The sequence below is a fragment of the Microtus pennsylvanicus genome, chromosome 11, assembly GCF_037038515.1.
Source record: "Microtus pennsylvanicus isolate mMicPen1 chromosome 11, mMicPen1.hap1, whole genome shotgun sequence".
Lineage (NCBI taxonomy): Eukaryota > Metazoa > Chordata > Mammalia > Rodentia > Cricetidae > Microtus > Microtus pennsylvanicus.
The window spans coordinates 33,483,603-33,502,377 of record NC_134589.1 but is presented as its reverse complement, the minus strand read 5'-3'; the positions used below and the strand labels follow the sequence as shown (position 1 = coordinate 33,502,377).

The window sequence follows — 18,775 nt, the reverse complement described above, 5'->3', positions numbered from 1 at the left end:
ATTAATTTGAAATCAAAGCTCAATGAACTTGGGATTTTTTTCTGACAGCATGCATCCATGTTGCATCCATGGCTTCACTGTAGACTTGGTTCTGAACATACAACACACACATTTTACATTACACATGCCACCACATCACAAAAAAAATTAGGGTAACACTGACAGAAACACCCTGGCTCAAATTCTAGCCTATTATATGTTATGAATTGCAGTATTTTCAATATATTTGCAAAGCTTTCTGCTTTTATAGAAGCAAAACAGGTTTTTTTTTTAGGGGAGGATGTTTTGAGACAGGGTTTTTCTGTGTGTAGCTCTGACTGTCCTAGAACTCACTTTGTGGACCAAGCTAGATAGACTTGAACTCACAGAGCTCTGGGCTCTGCCTCCCGCATACTGGGATTAAAGGCATTTGCAACCACTGCCCAGCAACAAAACAGTTTAATTATAGAAAACACGGAATTTTAATATTTCCCCATAGCCATTCCCCAGCATGGATCAAATTATTGTATTTGTTAGTGTTTGATTTTTAAAATTGCTGTTTGTGCTGCTGACTTGACTTTCATAAAGGGTATTAAATGAAGCCAGGAATAGTGTGGCACAGGCCCTTAATTCCAGCACTCATGAGGCAGAAGTAGATGGATCTCTGTGAGTTTGAGGTCAGCCTTATCTACATAGTGATTTGGGGACAGCCAGGGGTACATAGTTGAGACCCCGTCTCAAAAAATTGTTAAGTGAATTTTGGCTAGGGATTAGAATAGATTCCAGCAGTTTTTGAAATGGTCCCACACATACCTTACCAAGTTTTACTATGTATTTATCCGGAGTGATGTTCTCAGCATTGATGATTATAAAATCAATATACCAAATCTGAAAACCATTGAAGATGCTCTACTGCCTGCAATGTCAAATATCCAGCTAAGATTTAATGTTTTATGTAAAGACAATCAAGTACATAGATCTCATTAGTGTGCAAATTTGCTTTTACCTTTAACAAATGGTAAAAATTATATGCATACCAAAAATCATTTTAAAAATATTTTATTAGTTATTAACAGTAAACATTTGATTTGTGTAACTATTTTATACAGCTACATACTTAAAGTCATGTAAAAAATTTCTCGAGCAAAAAGGAGTTTAAGAAGTCATAAAGTTTAGGAAGTCAAGAGTTTAAGAAGTCTTGCTCTAGAGAGCACTGACTAACACACAGTCCATGAACAATGTGCCCCATTGCTTTAGGGCCTGTGATAAGGCAATACATCATGGCAGGGGCAGGAGTAGGGCAAAACTGTTCATCCTCTGCATGGGGAGTGAAAGAGAAGAGGGAGGGGCCAGGCACCATTATCCTCTTTAAGGTCATGGGAAGACTTCACCATGCCCCACCTCCTAAATATGCTAACACTAGGGACCAAGGTTTTCATACAGAGGCTTTTGGATAGCATTCCAGATCTGAACTGGAGCAGAGTTAAATTTTATTCTCCGAGGGATGGGGAGCTACCTACCGCTTTCAACAGGGAACACTACCAAATCTAGCTTCAGAATAGCAGTTGCTAGCACTGGGGAGGATGGTTGATGGGCAGAGCCCTGGTGGCAAAGTCTGAACCAGGGCAGAGCAAGGATATTTCAAATAAATTCAGAAAGTAGAAAGCCCTGAGATTACAGTTGGGGTTGCCTGTGAATTCATAGCTCAGTGAATGAGATGTGTCTTTATCCAGGACAGAAACTTTGGCAAAGGAAAATGGAGGGATGCTGACTATATCTGAAAGGGAAGTAAGTGACCATGGTATACAGTCCGTCCAATAGCAGCTCTGCATTCTATACAGCAGACTCAAGAAGAGAGAGGTGCAGGGACAGGCAGGTCATTTACCCAGCATCCTAGTTAGGGTTACTGTTGCTGTGAAGAACCAAAAGCAACTTGGAGAGGAAAGGGTTGATTTGGCTGACACTTCCACATTATAGAAGTCAGGGCAGAAACTCAAACAGGGCCAGAACCTGGAGGCAGGAGCTGATGCAGAGGCCATAGTGTGTGTGTGTGTGTGTGTGTGTGTGTGTGTGTGTGTGTGTGTGTGTGTGTGTGCGCGTGCGCATGCTTTTTGACTTGCTCTTCAAGGCTTGCTTAGCTTGCTTTTAGAATCCAGGACCACCAGCCCAGGGATGGCCCATGCGCTATTGGCAAGGTCCTCCCACATAAATCACCAGTTTAGAAAATGTTCTATAGTCTTGCTTACAGGTCGATATTAAGAAGACATTTTCTCAAGTAAGGCTCCCTCCTCCTTGATAACTCTAGCTTATGTCAAGTTGACATAAAACTAGCCAGCACACCAAGTTCTCCTGAGAGCAGACGAAGGAATGTATTTATACCAACACTAGCAGTTACTGAACAGGTAGCATGCCAAGAGCGGTTCTGTGTACTTCAGAATGCGTGGGCTTATTGCGCCTCACCACAGCCCTTTGAAGTAAATGAGAGGGGCTGGAGAGATGGCTCTGTGGTTAAGGGAACTGGTTGTTCTTCCAGAGGACCTGGGTTTGCTTCCCAGTGCCCACAGGGTGGCCCACAACCATTTCTAACTCCAGTTCCAGGGTATCTGATGCCCTCTTTAGGCACACATGTGGTGCACAGACAAACATGCAGGCAAAACATCCAAATACATACAATAAAATAAAGTGAAGTAGACCTTAGTTGATACAAGGAAAGGAAATGAGGCACAGAAAGAGTTAAGCGCCTGGCCTAAAGTCATGCTGCCTGTCAAAGACACCCTGAGGGTTGGTGAAGTTCTGCTCTCTTAACCTCTGTGAGCACAGCTGAGCGGGAAGGAACCGAGTGCCAGAGAAGGCTGCTGGAGAGAAATGTGGGGGTAGGTGGGAATCCGTCGGGTGGGAGTGATCTCAGAGAAGACTGAATTGCATCTGGGGCTGCATCAGAGCCAAGAAGAGGGGTGAACAGGAGGTTCATGGGTTTAGACAACCAGGTGCCTGCCAGGGCCTCCACTGAGGGAAGCTCCTGGGATGACTGGGGAAGAAGGCCAGACCACAGGAAACCAAAGCTAGAATGAGGCTGGAGAAAAGGAAAGAGACGTGTGTCTCCGTTCTAGAGGGAGTCCGCTGTGAATGGGAAGACACTATCAGGGCAGTGACTTGTGGGCAGCGCAGGATTGGGACTTGATTCGTTTGAAAGGGGGCATCTCGCACGGTTGGTAGGCTTGAAGCAAGGGAAGGGGAGTGGTGGAAAGAAAGAATTAGTAGAGTCTCCCAAAGCAGGAGGTTTGGCTAGAAAGCAAAAGGGGTCTCTCCCTCCAGCTGAGAAGTGCAGAGCACAGGGGCTGGGGGGAGGGCGGGGGGGACAGGAGCTGGGGGAAGGAAGGAGGGGAAAGGGAAGGCGGAATGAACTATAGCTGGAAACCAACAGAATGCCCAGGAAAAAGTGGGTAGGGGCTGGGATGGTTAACCTCTGTGCCCCAGGTGGTATTCAGATGAGGGAGGTGTGGCTTTGAGGGGCTGCTAACCCCTATGAAGTGTTCAAAGGACCTGCTACTGAGGACCCTAGGCAGACAGCAGATATGAGGGACTGGGTCGCAGGCGAGAGACCTGGCCTGGGCCTCTATGCTCTAGTGGTATGGGTGATTGAGGTTGCTCTGGGGTATGAGAAGCAGAAAGTGTGGGGGGGGGGTGAGGGGCGCTGCTGAGAAAAAGCTTCCAAGACTGACTCAAAAGAAGAGGACATTAGTAAAAGTCCACAGACAGGGAGGACTGTCCATCACAACGACTGGCTTTGTTAACAGCTTTAAGGAAAATATGTTTAAACATTTTACGAGCCATCCAGAGGCATGTGCAAAACTGGAAAATCTCCAGACTGGGAGCTCCCCATGCCCCAACTCCTGAAATGTCAAAGCGACCAGGACAAATTAGAGGAAGACTGTGCCAGTAAGCAGAAAAGTGACAGATGAACTTAACACTGTAGTATAAGGTGACATACTCGAAGGCATCACCAGACTTTATGGGTCAAGAGGATAAGTCCTGTGCTCTCGGCCACAACCCAGAGTCAGCAGAGCACTCGAGATTCAGAATCTTTAACCTGGGGTCTAGGAACCGGCTCGTGGTTTTGAGTTTGAGGGTTCCCTAAAATCAGGTGAAGGAGCATGAACAGAAGGGACAAAAAGATTCTCAGAGGTGAGATTTCTCTCAGGGTATCCTCCGATTCCACCTTGCTGAAGAAATTACCCTTGACATGCAAATGATGGAAACACATTCGCATCTGGGGCCTTGGTTTGTGGTTTTTACCATCAGATGTTCCTGTGGGTGAGCATGTTGAGCCTTCTCAGCGAAGCTTGCTGATTGCAAGCCTTCAGAGGAACGGGGCTATTTCCAGGGCTCCACACTCAAGTGGGCAAGCTTTTCCAGTAGTAGAGGTTAGTTAATTCTCCATAAGGTGTTGCAGGCCGAGATCTTAACGATTTGACCTTTATCCTCTTTTGATTCCCCCTAGGTAGCTCCACTTCAAAGCAGAGCTTGCTAGTCATTCCCTCGGTCCCCTCTTTTCATCTCCAAATTAGCGCACAAAACCAAGCCACGTGGAAAAACAACCAAAGCTGATCGACCATTTATTTATTAAACAGTTAATGAAAACCCTTGTCCAGGCTCAAAAGCCCCTCAAGTGACGGGGGAATGTTGGGTAAGAATGATAGGTGGGTAGTGACGGCTAGGTGAATGGGCAGGGCCATCACTTTGATTTCCCGCCCCCACTCCACCATCTCTTCTGGTCTCGATATTAGATTTTATCTTCTTGCTTGAGCTTTAACTCCACAGAGCCGCCACTACCCCACACTCCTGGTGTCTCAAGGCCCCCAGAGGTTCCTGCGCTTTCTGCCACCCTCACTCGGGGCTCCTGGTATGTGTCTGCAACCTCTCAGGCCAGCCTTGAGTTTAGGTCCCCCTCGTTCCCAGATCTCAGGTCTCCTAACCTAAACAACTTCTTACGGTGGTCCCCAAGTTGGCATAACCTCACCCGGCCATAAAGGGAAGATCCGAGACTCCCCATTCAGTCTCTCCGGTCCTCTAGCGGAGCGGTCAGAGCAGATGGCGCGGAAATGCACGCAGGAGCTTGTCCTAATGTTCCCCAGATGCCTTTTCCCCATGCCCCCCGCAATCGCGTTGGCCTCCTGATCCCTACTTCTGCTTCCCGGTCTGGGGAAGAGGGTCTGGGGGTGCCGCAGCCTGGGCCCCGGGCGCGCGCAGCCCCGCTCCTCCCCGTGCGGCCCCACTTGTGGCCTCGCCGGCAGCCGCGCAGGGACAGCTGCATTTCTCGCAGCCCGCCGCTAGGAAGCCGGCCTCGCCTCGCTTTCTCCGCCTCCCGGCGCCCAGCCGCGCCGCCGCGCCACCGAGCCGGGCCCGCAGCCGCCGCCACCGCCGCCACCGAGGGACCGCGCCCCTCCCCCGCCGCCCGGCCCCAGCGGCCCGCGGGAGCGGACGCGAGTGCGGTGCTCGGTAAGACCCCGATTCGCTCTCGCCGCCCCTACCGCGAGCTCGTGGGTGCCGCGCTCCACCCCGGCCCGGCGGCCCCACCTTCCCCGGGAGCATCGCCGAGGCGCGGCCGCCAGGGCCGGGCCGTCGTGAGTTTGAGTCCTCGCGCAGTGGCCACGGCTTCCCGGGAGCCCGCGCCTCCGCGGCAGATCCGGGTGGCCCTCTCTCCCCAGCTGCCCGCCTCGTCCTCCGGCCCTGGACGCAGGGGGCGTGCGGCACCGGGGCCACAATCGGAGGGGTGGTCACCGGCCGGCGCCGCGGGGAAGGGACGCAAGGCCTGGGGAGCCTGCTCCTCCCGGGTCTCCGCTCCCCGGTTCCCCGCTTTGTGTGGACACCCTCCCAGCTTCGCCGCGGCGGGGGGCGCAGGCTGAATGGCGATGGCGAGGCGGGGGCCCAGGCTGGGAGCTGAACTCCTTTTAGGGGGAGGGGAGGCTCGCTTCCTGCTCCCGCCGTGGTCACCGGTCGGCTCAGCCTTTTCAGGTCCCACCCGGTCCCCTGGGAGCTACATCTCTCCGCGACCCGGCTGGGGAAAGTTCAGAATGCACTGTCCCCGCCCCTGCTCCCCCGCCCCTCGGACTCTAAGTGCCTGGGGCTCTGAGCTCCAGGGGGCCGGGGCTTGCCTTTATTCCTCGGTTTTCTCCTTGAGTAATTGCCTTGCACCCCAGCACGGGCTTGTCTATCTTCTCCCCTTAAAAATAAAGTTTTAGCTCCAAGTAATTTATACTGCTATGAAATTCCAGGGGAGGGTGTTTTAAGGGAGAAAGATTTTAGATTTCCCTTATTTGTTTATTGTGAGAATGGAGGATGAGGGGATAATTGCAGTATAGTGATGAGACACCCTAGGGATGATGTTGGGGTAGAAGATCATGTGTCTTGATCTCCACCTGTTCCTCGGGTAGCCTGAAACCCGGGATATACGGGATATACACTTTTTCTCTAGCTTATCTTGCAACACCCTGAGCCACCTGGCCCAGGAGAAAGGGTTCTGGGCGCTTCCTTCCCCTCACCCCCTTCTTTATCGGCTGATGAAATTAGCCAGGCTGCTCGAAGGAGGTGACGAAGGAGGTGACGGATACTAGTACTCTCCTTATGGATATCGTTTCATTGTTAAGTGTGGTCCCTGCTGGATCACCTGTGAAGTGGCACCTTTGTGCCGCTGGCTTGGGCCGCTAGAGGTTGTTGCATCCAATAGGGTTGGGTTGGAAATCCCCTGTTTGCTCTCTGCTGCTGCTGGAAAGAAAGGGGGACAAGGAAACAGAGACTGGAGGGTGGGCCATAGCTCAGGGCTGGTGAGACAACAACGGGGATGAGGGAGCGGGGAAACCAGGCCAGTGAGTTAAACCAAGGGCCTCTTTGGGATCTGGCGAAAGCTATACCCTAACTGCACTTCCCAAACAGGCCCAGGTGCTGGTGCATCCTCACGCACTGCCAGAGGGCTAATATACCCCCCTTGGAACTAGGCTAGAGTTTGTGGTCTACTCCAGGCATTTTGGAACAGATTCCTTCTTTGTGTCTAGTTAGTAAATAATCCCAGGACGCCCAAAGCAGAACTCTTATGAGGTCCTTTCTCATGCCGCTTTGAATTTGTGGCCATGGAGACCTGGAAGCTCTTGCCCAGCTCCCAGATCCCTCCAGTTTGCTAGAGGACAGGGGCAATTGAGGTGGCCATTCTTCCATGACAGAGTTTGCTGTCTGTGAGGTGTGGAGACCCTAGGCACTGTGTTGGGGCACCAGGGCTATTGAATGAGAGAAAAACAAAGGACAAGTGTGGGGTGGGTGTAGGAGGCGAGTCTTTTGGGGACCCCTGTTCGCTTTAGGGACATGAGGTTGAAGAGCCTTATGGAGAGTGTTCAGTGTGCAAGCTCCTTCTGGGGAAACCTTGGAGCACATTTGCCCAGGAAAGCAATCTGGGTAGCTGCAGGGCCTTCCGTATCATGGACTTCAGAATGCAAGTGGAGAGCAGACAGGCCACTGGGGCTCATCTCCTGTGCTGCCCCAAAGAGGGCAGCCCTGCTTTTCTTCTCCATGACTTCCTGAGCGCCAGGGTGCCGGGTGGTGTTCATCTATACCTACTTGGGATCTGGGTGAGTCCAGGGTCTTCCATGTCAGACTTACCTGCCTCAGTACTGAGAAGTTTTCCATTGGCTCACACCACCTCTGATGGACCAGAGTGATTGAATGGCCTTTTAATGATGTCACTAGCATTGCTTGTCATAAGCAATAAATGCAGCAACACTGCTTAGAAATGGAACTCCCACCACATAAAATACGACAATGGCTTTTTGTGTGTGTGTGTGTGGCAGCAAGGGTCTTCAGATTGTTCTTAGTGTGATAAGAAGTTCTGACTCCACAGACCTAGCCTGCACCCACCCCACTCCATGCAACCCAGTGAGGAAAATGTTTGGCATGCAGCACCTCTTACATCTGTTTTTTTCCTTCAGAGTTCCCCAAAGTCACTCTGCTCTGTTACTAAGCAACAGAGCAGAGAATTTCCTAGAGCCTTGGGCACGAGGCTCACCTCTGACCACGCCAGGTGAGTGGAGCAGGTGGTGCCTGTGGCTTGCTGGCTCCTGCCCATGTGACAAATAACCGTTGGGTCTAGAGCCCCAAAATGACTGAGGCCTAGCAGTCCCTGATATGGGAGTTGGAAGTCTCCTTGGGGGCCTTCAAGGCTCTTGTGGCAGGGTTCACCTACCCTTGTGGCCAGGATTTATCTTTCGGCTGAAGTTCTGGCTTCCAGATGTTGATGAACTCAAGAGGTTAGCTGCACTGGCCGCTCTGCTGTCGGATCCTCTTTGCTTCCAGCCTCCCAGAAATACCTCTCATGTGCAGGAACAGTGCAATCAATCCTTCTTAAGAGAGCAGCTAAAGTTCTCGTCTTCACAAGAAGCCACGAGCTGGGATGTAGCTCAGTTCATGGATGGCTAGAACACTTGTCTAGTTTGCACAAAGCCCAAGATTCAATCCCCAGCCCCTAAACTGAACACAGTGGCAGACGCCTGTCACCCAAGGCCTGGGGAGGAGGAGGCAACTGGAGCAGAAGTTCAAGGTCATCACTGGCTACTCGGAGAGAGTGTAAAACCCAGCCTGGGCTAGGTTAGACCCTGTCTCAAAAAAAAAAAGATTAAAAAATAAAATAAAACCATTCATAAACAATAGATGGAGTAATTGCTTGGGAACATAACTCCCCTCTTTAGAGCCTGTCCTGGAACTAGCTCCTATAGACCAGGCTGGCCTCAAACTCACTGAGATCCGCCTGCCTCTACCTCCCGAATGTTGGGATTATAGGCGTGTGTGTGCCACCATCACCCGGCTTCATAACTCCCTTCTTGAGAAACACAGCCACCACTTTTCTACTGTGTCAAAGGTCTTTAGAAAGTTCTTGGTTGGATACCAGTGGTATTTATTTATTTATTTATTCATTCATTCATTCATTTGTTTTTTCAAGATAGGGTTTCTCTGTGTAGCTTTGGAGCCTGTCCTAGAACTCTCTCTGTAGACCAGGCTCACCTCAAAGTCACAGAGATCTGCCTGCCTCTGCCTCCCTAGTGCTGGAATTAAAGGCGTGCGCCACCAAAGCCTGGCCAGTCAAGCCATTTTTATGCCCACTTCCACCAATGCGTCTTTGTGGTTTGTTGGTTTTGTGGTACTGGAATTTGAATCCAGGACTTTGCCCCTAGCACCAGAGCTTACGGATCCCCAGCACTTACTTAGGCATTCCCAGGAGGCTCTGGATCTTCCTCTGAAGCCTTGTAAATGCTTCAGCATCTCATTCTTAGAAGGCATCGGAGGAGGTCTCACATATGCGCTAGGTTCCTTTCATAGAAACTGTTGCTATTATTTCTGAATGTGGGCTCGGCAGTTCTGATACTTGTTACTAAGGAAAGAATCTTTGGTTAAAACTGTAGAGGCTGCGGCAGATGAGGCGTTGTAGGGAAGGGACAATGGTGGAGGTATGGAGTTGCTGAAATGTCAGGGAGATAGAGAATGGGTCAAACCACTCAGTGTTAGCCGCTTTGCTGTGGAATCAGCTCTAACCTATTCTCTCAGAGCTTGCCCTGTGGGCTATGGGCAGTGGCACGGCTGAATGGCTTGTCTTTTAATGCTAGTGTTGGTTCACAGGGACAAGGCACCTAGTGAGGGTGTGGCAGGGTGGGCAGTGGAGAGTGGAATGGTGTGGAAGGCAACAGCAAAAGGCTTCCTGTGGAGGAAGAGGCACGGGGGCTAGAGATACGGTATGGAGGGTAAAAGCTCTTGCTTTTACACACACTCACGAACGCGCACACACGTGAGTAAAAATGTAATCTCTTACCCCGTCAAGAAGTCAACTCAGATGTGTTTTGTTTTTGTTTGTTTGTTTGAGACAGGGTTTCACTGTTTAGCCCTGGCTGGCCTGGAATTTGCTTTGTAGACGAGGCTGGCCTCAAACTCAGATATCTACCTGCTTCTGCTTGATGGGATGTATCCTTTTTAAAAAAAGATTTTTTTTTAAAAAAAGAGTCATTTATTTTATATGTATGAATGTTTTAGTCACATGTATATATGTCCCTGGAACACATGTGTAGTTATGTGTAGTTGTGAGCTACCATATGGATGCTTGGTTGCTCTTAACTACTGAGTTATCCCTTCACCCCGTTGTATGCTCAGTAGTTAGGGGTCCTTATTTCCTCACGAGACCCTACGAGCTGACATTCATTTTTCAGGTGAGGAAATAGACCTAAGAGGTAGCAAGAGGCTTAATAACACACCCGAGGTCAAGTATCTCAAAGCAGAGGAGCTAGAAGTGGGCTGAGGGAGCCTGGTTGCAGGCTCACACCCTTGGAGACATCCTCAGTAGCTCCCTGTTTAGTTGGTCGAGGTGGGAGAATAGGGGCTGTACTCAGGGTCTGCCAATGCAGAGGCCAGTGTCACTGGAATGGGTCCTGTAGTCTGTTAAGAACTGCTAGCCAGACAGTCTGCCGAGGCCTCACCAAGGCCTGGCCCTGCCCTCAAGAGGCCCGTAGTATAGTATCTAATAATAAGATGAACATATTAGTCTAGCATTCTGGTCACCCTGGCAGGGGCTGTGACAAGATGAAACGCTGGGATCAGGGGTGTATTTCAGGGGTAGAATATGATGAAGCCCTTGCCCTGTGGAACGAAAATATGAAACCCTGGCCGGGCGGTGGTGGCACACGCCTTTAATCCCAGCACTTGGGAGGCAGAGGCAGGCAGATCTCTGTGAGTTCGAGACCAGCCTGGTCTACAGAGCTAGTTCCAGGACAGGCTCCAAAGCCACAGAGAAACCCTGTCTCGAAAAACCAAAAAAAAAAAAAAAGAAAAGAAAATATGAAACCCTGAAGAAGGGGGTAATTGCCAGTCGGAAGACATGCTTGAGCTGACAGGCCTTCTTGGGGGAGGAGACTTGAGTGGAGTGAGGCTAAAGGTGACATCTGCCTTCCAGGCACTTGATCTGGTCCCAGAAGACTGTGTGTTCCTATTCTGTGGGGTTAGCATAGCCCTGGGACTGGCCTGTGGGCATGTGAAAAGGGTTTGGGTTTTAGGATCTTGTGACATCTTTGCCAGGGTGAGGCAGGAACTCTGCAGTGGGGTTGCTTGCTGGATGCATTGGGTTTGCTTTTGTCGTTGAGTTTTGTGTGTTGTTGTTATTTTTGGGACTGTCCCGTTCTAGCCCAAGCTGACGTGAAACTTGCTATATTGGACTAGGCAGGCCTTGAAGTCTTGACAGTCTTCCTGCCTCAGCCTCCCTGTGCTGGGAATATAGACATGAGCTACCATGCTAAATTTCATTTTTTTTTCTGAGACATAGCCTCATTTTGTAGATCAAGTTGGCCTGGAATGTACTCTGTAGCCTAAGCCAGGCCTCAGACTCATGGTAATCCTTTTGCCTCTGCCTCTTCTCTGCCCTTAAAGTGTTGGGATTATAGACATATGTCACCGTGCCTGACTGCTTTTTTGCATGTGTGTTTTTGGTTATTTATCTTTATATCTTTATGTGTATGGTTGTTTTTACTTGCATGTATGTTGATATACCACATGCTTACCTGCTCACAGAGTCCAAAAGAGGGTCTTATATTCCTTGGAACTGGAGTTACAGATGATTGTTAGCCACCATGTAGGTGCTGGAAACCAATCCTAGATCCTCTGGAAGAGCAACCAGTGTTTTAACCACTGAACCATCTCTCCAGCCAGGTTTTTATGGGTTTTAATAGCTAAGCATTAGCCATGTCTTGTAATGCCTTCAGCGAGCACACTACAGAGGTAGAAGTCTTGCAAGCTTTGTTGCTCAGAACACAGCTGTTCATTGGACAGAGGACTAGAGGTGAATATGTTTAAACTACAGAGGGGAGACCAGAGGAGGATATAGGGAGGATGTTCCAGATATGCCATAATGAGCAAGAAAAGTGACTCATGGGAGCAGAGGAAAATGCCCCCACCCAACCCAAAAGGCTTTGGAAATGGGAACAAGATTCATTTGTCTTTGTGGTTTAAGAAGTTCCATCTGCAGACAGGAAGCTGAAGTGGCGGCCCCGAGAGGTCCATGCCTGCTCTGGACAGAAGCATGAAACTGGGATTTTTGAGATGGAAGGCTGCTCAAATCTGGCTTAACCTCACCTTGTCCTGTGGAATCACTGGAGAGTGCTGAGTGACAGAAGGTAGCCTGTCCATGAATTTAGAGCCAAAACATCAATCCTACCTGCTCAGCAGCTGGAACTCATGCCCTGGGTCCGTGCTGCGGAGATGCTCTGTGGGAGTGACCCAAAGCCTTGGGAAAAGTGGCAGGAAACCCGGAAGTAACACTTGTCAGATACTGGCTACAGAGAGCGTCAGGTCTATTCAGAAGATGGTTGTCCTTGGAGTTCCTGGGTTATCGGCTTCAGCCCCTGCGCGAGCTCCGGGCAGACACAGGGGCCCCCAGGAAACACTGCAGAAAGAATGAACAAACAGTAGGTGATCCAAGTTTGTTCTCTTTGACCATTTACTTGCTGGACCTACAGGACAATCATTTCATGATCCCTCCCACTGACAGAAAAAGGGTCGTGATAGGCTGAAGGGCAAGAGCAAGGTTAGCAAAGTACATCTGGGGAGTTTTCTCAAAATACATAGTTCTTCTAAAGATGGTCAAGTGCGGACATGTTCATTTATTATGATTTTTTCCTGCCCCCTACTCCAAATATAAAAGACTTTAACATTTAGGGAAAATGTGTTATGACAATCTCAACACTTTATCAAGATAGCTACATAAGTCTCAGAAGAAAACAGGCTTGCTGTCAAGAGGAACTCTATTAAGAATAAATCAGGCTGGGCGGTGGTGGCGCACGCCTTTAATCCCAGCACTCGGGAGGCAGAGGCAGGCGGATCTCTGTGAGTTTGAGGCCAGCCTGGTCTACAAGAGCTAGTTCCAGGACAGGAACTAAAAAGCTACAGAGAAACCCTGTCTCAAAAATCCAAAAAAAAAAAAAAGAATAAATCAGACAGGCGGTGGTGGCACATGCCTTCAATCCCAGCACTCGGGAGACAGAAGCAGAGGGATCTTTGTGAGTTTGAGCCCAGCCTGGTCTACATAGTGAGTGCCAGGACAGCCAGAGTTTATCTCAGGCAGACATGGTGGTACATGCCTGTAATTCCAGCACTCAGAAAATCTTGAGTTCAAGGACCGCCTGGAGTATATAGTGAGATTCTGTCTCAGAAGAGAAAATGGGATGGGGATATGGCTCGGCTGTTAAGAATGCTTAGTGCTCTTGCAACCATGTTGGGCAGCTTATCAACACCCGAAACTACAGCTCCGGGGAGATCTGATGCCTCTGGCCTCCGTAAACACCTATACTTGTGTGTACACGCGAGCACGTACTTGCACACACACAATTTAAGTAAATTTTTTTAAAAACAGGGCTGGAGAGATGGCTCAGCAGTTAAGAGCTTTGCTTTTTCCAAAGCTGGGATTTGGAGCTTTGCTTGGGCAAAGATGCTCTGTGGTTGTGTCGGGCGGCCAAGCTCAGGAAGTGATTTCACTTTGTTCGGGTCTGAGATTGGTTTCAGTTCCAGGCTGTACCAGGGGCCGGGTGCTGCTGAGAGTCAAGGGAGGAGGCAGCAGGGAGGGAGTTCCACTGTTGTCTGTGTACCCAAGTGACAAGGTAGGTGGACAGGGGATTCCTGGGCTGAGCAGGGAAGAGAGGTGAACCTGAGGTGGCGTTAGAAAGCAGCAGTTGAGTGACTGGAGACTCAGCTGGAGGCAGTGATGGGGGGTGGAGGCAGCAGATGAAGATATATGTGCAGGTCTTCATGGTACGTTATAAGAGAAGACGGTCCTAGACGTAGGCCGAGGGAAGTCTCACCCACAGATTACCTGAGTGAGGTAGCTCTCCCACAAGCAGATGGGGAAAGTAAACTAAGCATGCTCCAAGGTCAAACGCGTCCTTAAGATGAGACCCTTCGGGCCTGTAGAGATGGATCAGCAGAGAAGAGTGCTCTCTGTTCCTCCAGAGAACCCGATTCCCAACACCTATGTCAGGTGGCTCAGAGCCACCTCTAACAGTAGCTCCAGGGGAATCTGACTCATTCTTCTGGCCTCAAGGACACGCACGTGACATGCTATCACCCTTCCCCACACAGTTTTCTTAGGTTCATTTCTTTTATGTGTATGAATATTAACCTGCATGTATGTATGTATGCACACCATATGTGCATGTGCCCTTGGAGGTCATAAGAGGGCATCAGATCCTCTCAGCTAGAGTTCTGGTCACTTGTGAGCCACCATGTGCTGTGTAGGTGCTGGGAACCAAGCCTAGGGCCTTCAGCCCCTATACATGTTTTTTTAAAATAATTTTTAAAGATTTATTTTATTTGTGTGTGTGTGCCTGAGTGTATGTATGTGCATCACATGTGTGCAAGTTTCTTGGAGGAGAAAAGTAGTTGACTTCCCTGGAGCTGTTATCTGGAAGAGCAGTACAGCCTCCTAACATCCATTTCTCTAAGCTGAGAGAGGGAGAGAGAGGAGAGAGAGAAAGAGAGAGAGAGAGAGAGAGAGAGAGAGAGAGAGAGAGAGAGAGAGAGAGAGAGAGAGAGATCACCCCTCCTGGGACATAGTGCAAACCTGTAATCCTCCAGCACTCAGGAAGGAGTCTGATAAATTTGAAGCCTGTCTGGGCTGTATAGTGAGCTCCTGGCAAGAACAAATGTAACTAACCTATGGTAACATTTTCTTTCGTTTGACTGGCTTTTTTAAAAAAAAATGGCAAAAGCCTGTTGAAGAACTAATTGTTGCAGATTTGCAGACCTTTGCAGGCTGGCGAGCCTCTGAGACCTCAAGCTGTCAATTTTCCCAAGACAGTTTGGGGCCAGCGGGGCAGTTTCACAGCACATCATTACCCTAGGAAGTCAGAGGTTTCGTCAGACTCACTCTGGGTGAGGCATACATAGAGGTTCTTGTCCCTCTTAGCAAGTTATAACACCCTGCATTCCATTTTTCTTTTTCTTTTTTTCCACCTTCGAGATAGAGTTTCTTTCTATGTAGCTCTGGCTGTCCTGGAACTTGCTCTGGAGACCAGGCTGTCTTCAAACTCAGATCTGTCTACCTGTGTCTCCTGTGTTGGGATTAAAGGTGTGTGCCAGCAGACCCAACTGCATTTTATTCATTTGATTCTTCAAAGACATGTGTTCGTTTCCTTTTCTTTCTTTCTTTCTTTCTTTCTTTCTTTCTTTCTTTCTTTCTTTCTTCCTTTCTTTCTTTTTTTTTCTTTTTTTTTTTGTTTTTCGAGACAGGGTTTCTCTGTGGCTTTGGAGCCTGTCCTGGAACTAGCTCTGTAGACCAGGCTGGTCTCGAACTCACAGCGATCCGCCTGCCTCTGCCTCCCGAGTGCTGGGATTAAAGGCGTGCACCACCATCGCCCGACCCTTTTTCTTTCTTTCTTTCTTTCTTTCTTTCTTTCTTTCTTTCTTTCTTTTTTTTTGGTTTTTTGAGACAAGGTTTTTCTGTGTAACCTTTGCTGTTCTGGAATTCTCCTTGTAGACCAGGCTGGCCTTGAGTTTACAGATCTGCTTGCCTCTGCCTCCCAAGTTCCAAAGGGCTGGGATGGTAAGCTATCCAATGTTTATTTTATTTTCAAACGAGAAACCCAAACTTTAAAGGCATAGAGGATCTTGAAGATTACTGTCTTCTCCTAGAGGAACTTGTGATCCCAGGTCATTACGTGCATTGAAAAGTTGAATGATATTGGTTAAGACCCCTGGATATAACTCAGTTGACTGAGTGTTTTGGTAGCATGCATGAAGCCTTGGGTTCCTCTCTTCAGTGGTGTTTTGGTCTGGAGAGATGGCTCAGTTGTTAAGAGCACTATCTGGTCTTCCAGAGGACTCTTGTCCAATTCCCAGCACCCACAAGGTGGTTAAGAGCACTATCTGGTCTTCCAGAGGACTCTTGTCCAATTCCCAGCAACCACATGTTGGTTCACAACCATCTCTAACTCTATAACAGTTCCAGGGGATCTGATACCCTCTTCTGGGCTCTATGGACACCAGACTTGCATGTGGTATGTAGACCAGGCTGGCCTCGAACTCAGAGATCCACTTGCCTCTGCCTCCAAAATGCTGGGTGGGATTAAAGGTGTGCTACCAGTGGCTAGCTGAGAGTAATAGTATTCTTTCTTTTTCTTCTTTAAATGTGCTTTGGTGTTTTGCCATGGGTGTCAGGTGTCCTGGAACTGCAGTTACAGATAGTTGTGAGCTGTCATGTGGGTGCTTGGAGAGCAGTTGGTACTCTTAACCCACTGAGCCATCTCTCTAGACCCCATAATAATATTATTTTTTAAATTATTATTATTATTTTATTTTATTACTTAAAAAAAATACCAATCCAAATTCCCACTTCCTCCCCTCCTCCTACTTCCCTCCCACTCCCTCCACACACCCTCCCCTCACCCCCTCCAATCTAAAGAGAGGGCAAGGCACCCTGCCCTGTGGAAAGTCCAAGGCACTCACCACTACATCCAGATTGAGCAAGGTATACATCCAAAGAGAATAGGATCCCCAAAAGCCAGTACATGCAGTAGTGACAAATCCCAGTGCCATTGTTATTGGCCCCTCAGTCTGTTCCACTGTCAACCACATTCAGATCCATGCTTGTTCATTCCCAGTCCAGTTGGAGTTGGTGAGCTCCCATTAGCTCAGGCACATTGTCTCAGTGAGTGAACCCCTCATGGTCTTGATTTCCTTGCTCATACTCTCCCTCCTCCGCTTTTCAACTGGACCTTGGAAGTTCAGTCCAGTGTTCCGATGTTGGTCTCTGTCTATACTTCCATCTGTTGTTAGACAAAGGTTCTATGGTGATATTTAAGATAATCATCAGCCTGACTACAGGGCAAGGCCAGTTCAGGCACCCTCTCTATTGCTTAGGGTCTTAGCTAGGGTCATCTTTGTGGATTCCTGGGAATTTTTCTAGAACTAAGTTTCTTGCTAACCCCCCATAATAAAATTCTTAATGATTGTTGTTGAGAATCAGATACCTGCTAAATCCTTAACCTGGTGTTTACCACAGTGGATGTTCTCCATAAATACTGCTATTATTGTTGTAGTAGCCAGGTCTCCAGTACTGAGCTGTTACTAGTTCTGGCTCTTTTCATCTCAGCCTGCTCTGTAAGCTGCCTGGTGTGGGTGCTGGGGACCAAATCCAATTTCTCTGGAGAAAAAAAAATTGTTTTTAATTTATTCACCAGTCGGGTGTGATGGTTCATGCCTTTAATCCCAGCACTGGGGAGGCAGAGGCAGAGGCAGGCAGATCTCTGAATTCGAGGCCAGCCTGGTCTACAGAGCGAGTTCCAGGACAGCCAGCATTACACAGAGAAACCCTGTCTTGGAAAACAAAACAACAAAAAATTTATTTATCAGCAATTTCATACATACATAGAATATATTTAGATCATATTTATACCCCCATTCTCTTGTTTCCCTTCTCCCCGCATCCTCTGAGCCTCTTCTTACCAACAAATGCTCCTCCTACTTTCACTTCTTTTGATTTTATTGACTCACTGAATTTCATCGGGATTGCTAGCAAGAGTTTGGTTGTGTGTATGTGTGTGTGTGTGTGGGGGGGTGGTTTACCAGAGCATGGACAGCTAAGCAGCGGCTGCACCACTGAAGAAAACGATTTCTATCCCAGCAACTAACCGTGAGCCGGCTCAGCCTTGAAGTTCAAGAAAAGTGTATGACAGAGCTGTGTTGACAGCTGAGCTCAAGACCTGGCTTCAGCTCTTTGCTAGATATGGTCGGACCTGGGTCCCGAGGACATGCTTGTGTTTAGATCATTTCTTTCCACACACACACCATTGACTGGCATTTAGAGGTTTCACCGGATTCCTTGCTTCTGCTGGGAAGTGGGGGCTGTGTGGAGATGTCGTCATTGAGTTCTTCTCAAACTGGAAGCACCAGCAGCAGAAGTGGCAAGGCAGGACTTGGAGCGTCAGGGGAAATGCCCCTGTCGCTTGCTTGCTTTGCACCAAGGGTGAAGACAGTGTGCAGATGTGTTTAAAAATATTTGGCAGGGCGTGCATTTGTGTGAGATCAGGCCTACTCAAATGCTTCCCAAATGACTTGCGCTGACCTTTTGTAAAATTGCTGACAGCCTAGGAACCTCCCAAGGGAGTCTGAAACACAGTGAAAGCTGGTATGGTCCCCAGGCTTGAGTCATCGTTGTCACGTATTGGTAGGTGGCACTCTCTCCCGAAGGGTGATTGGAGTGTTTTTCCTGGAATATGAAAAAGAACAGAAATTAATTTTGTTTGGCAAGTCCCACATCACTCCTTAGAGATGCTCACTGCCTTTCTGGGACTGGAGTGGAAACTGGCTTCTGGTGTTGATCCATGGGATATCTCGGGTTTCCCCAACAGGAAGAAGGAATATGTTAAAACAGGGGAGTTTTGAGTGTGCACACTACTATCCTGTTGGAGCTCTGCTGTATAAGGACATTGCTGTTCTCACTGGGTCACTTCACTTTTTAATTTTGTACTTTCCTCTTCTTCCTGTCTTTCTTTTTATCTTTTGTTTTGTTTGGAGACAGGATCTTGCCAGGCCTGGTGGAAAGGCTTTAGTCCCAGCACTTGGGAGGGACAGGCAAGTGGATCTCTGAGTTTGAGCCCAGCCTGATCTACATGCTAGGAATATAGACGTGAGCCACCATACCCAGCTCCTATGTACTTGGGCTTTGCCCTTGATAGTGCCCTACTACTGAGCCTTGTTTCCACCCGTCCTTATACTTTCTATTCTGAGC

The 18,775-nt window shown here is 48.6% G+C and overlaps 1 protein-coding gene across 1 annotated transcript in view; it reads left to right on the top strand.

The window, feature by feature from the left end:
- The first annotated feature begins 5,346 nt into the window (after positions 1–5,346).
- Positions 5,347–18,775, top strand: part of Cuedc1 (CUE domain containing 1) — a 91,435-nt gene continuing 78,006 nt past the window's right edge. Inside the window, exon 1 of the mRNA XM_075991158.1 lies at positions 5,347–5,478. The gene's annotated coding sequence lies outside the window, so the exon portion shown is untranslated. The remainder of the gene's footprint in view (positions 5,479–18,775) is intronic.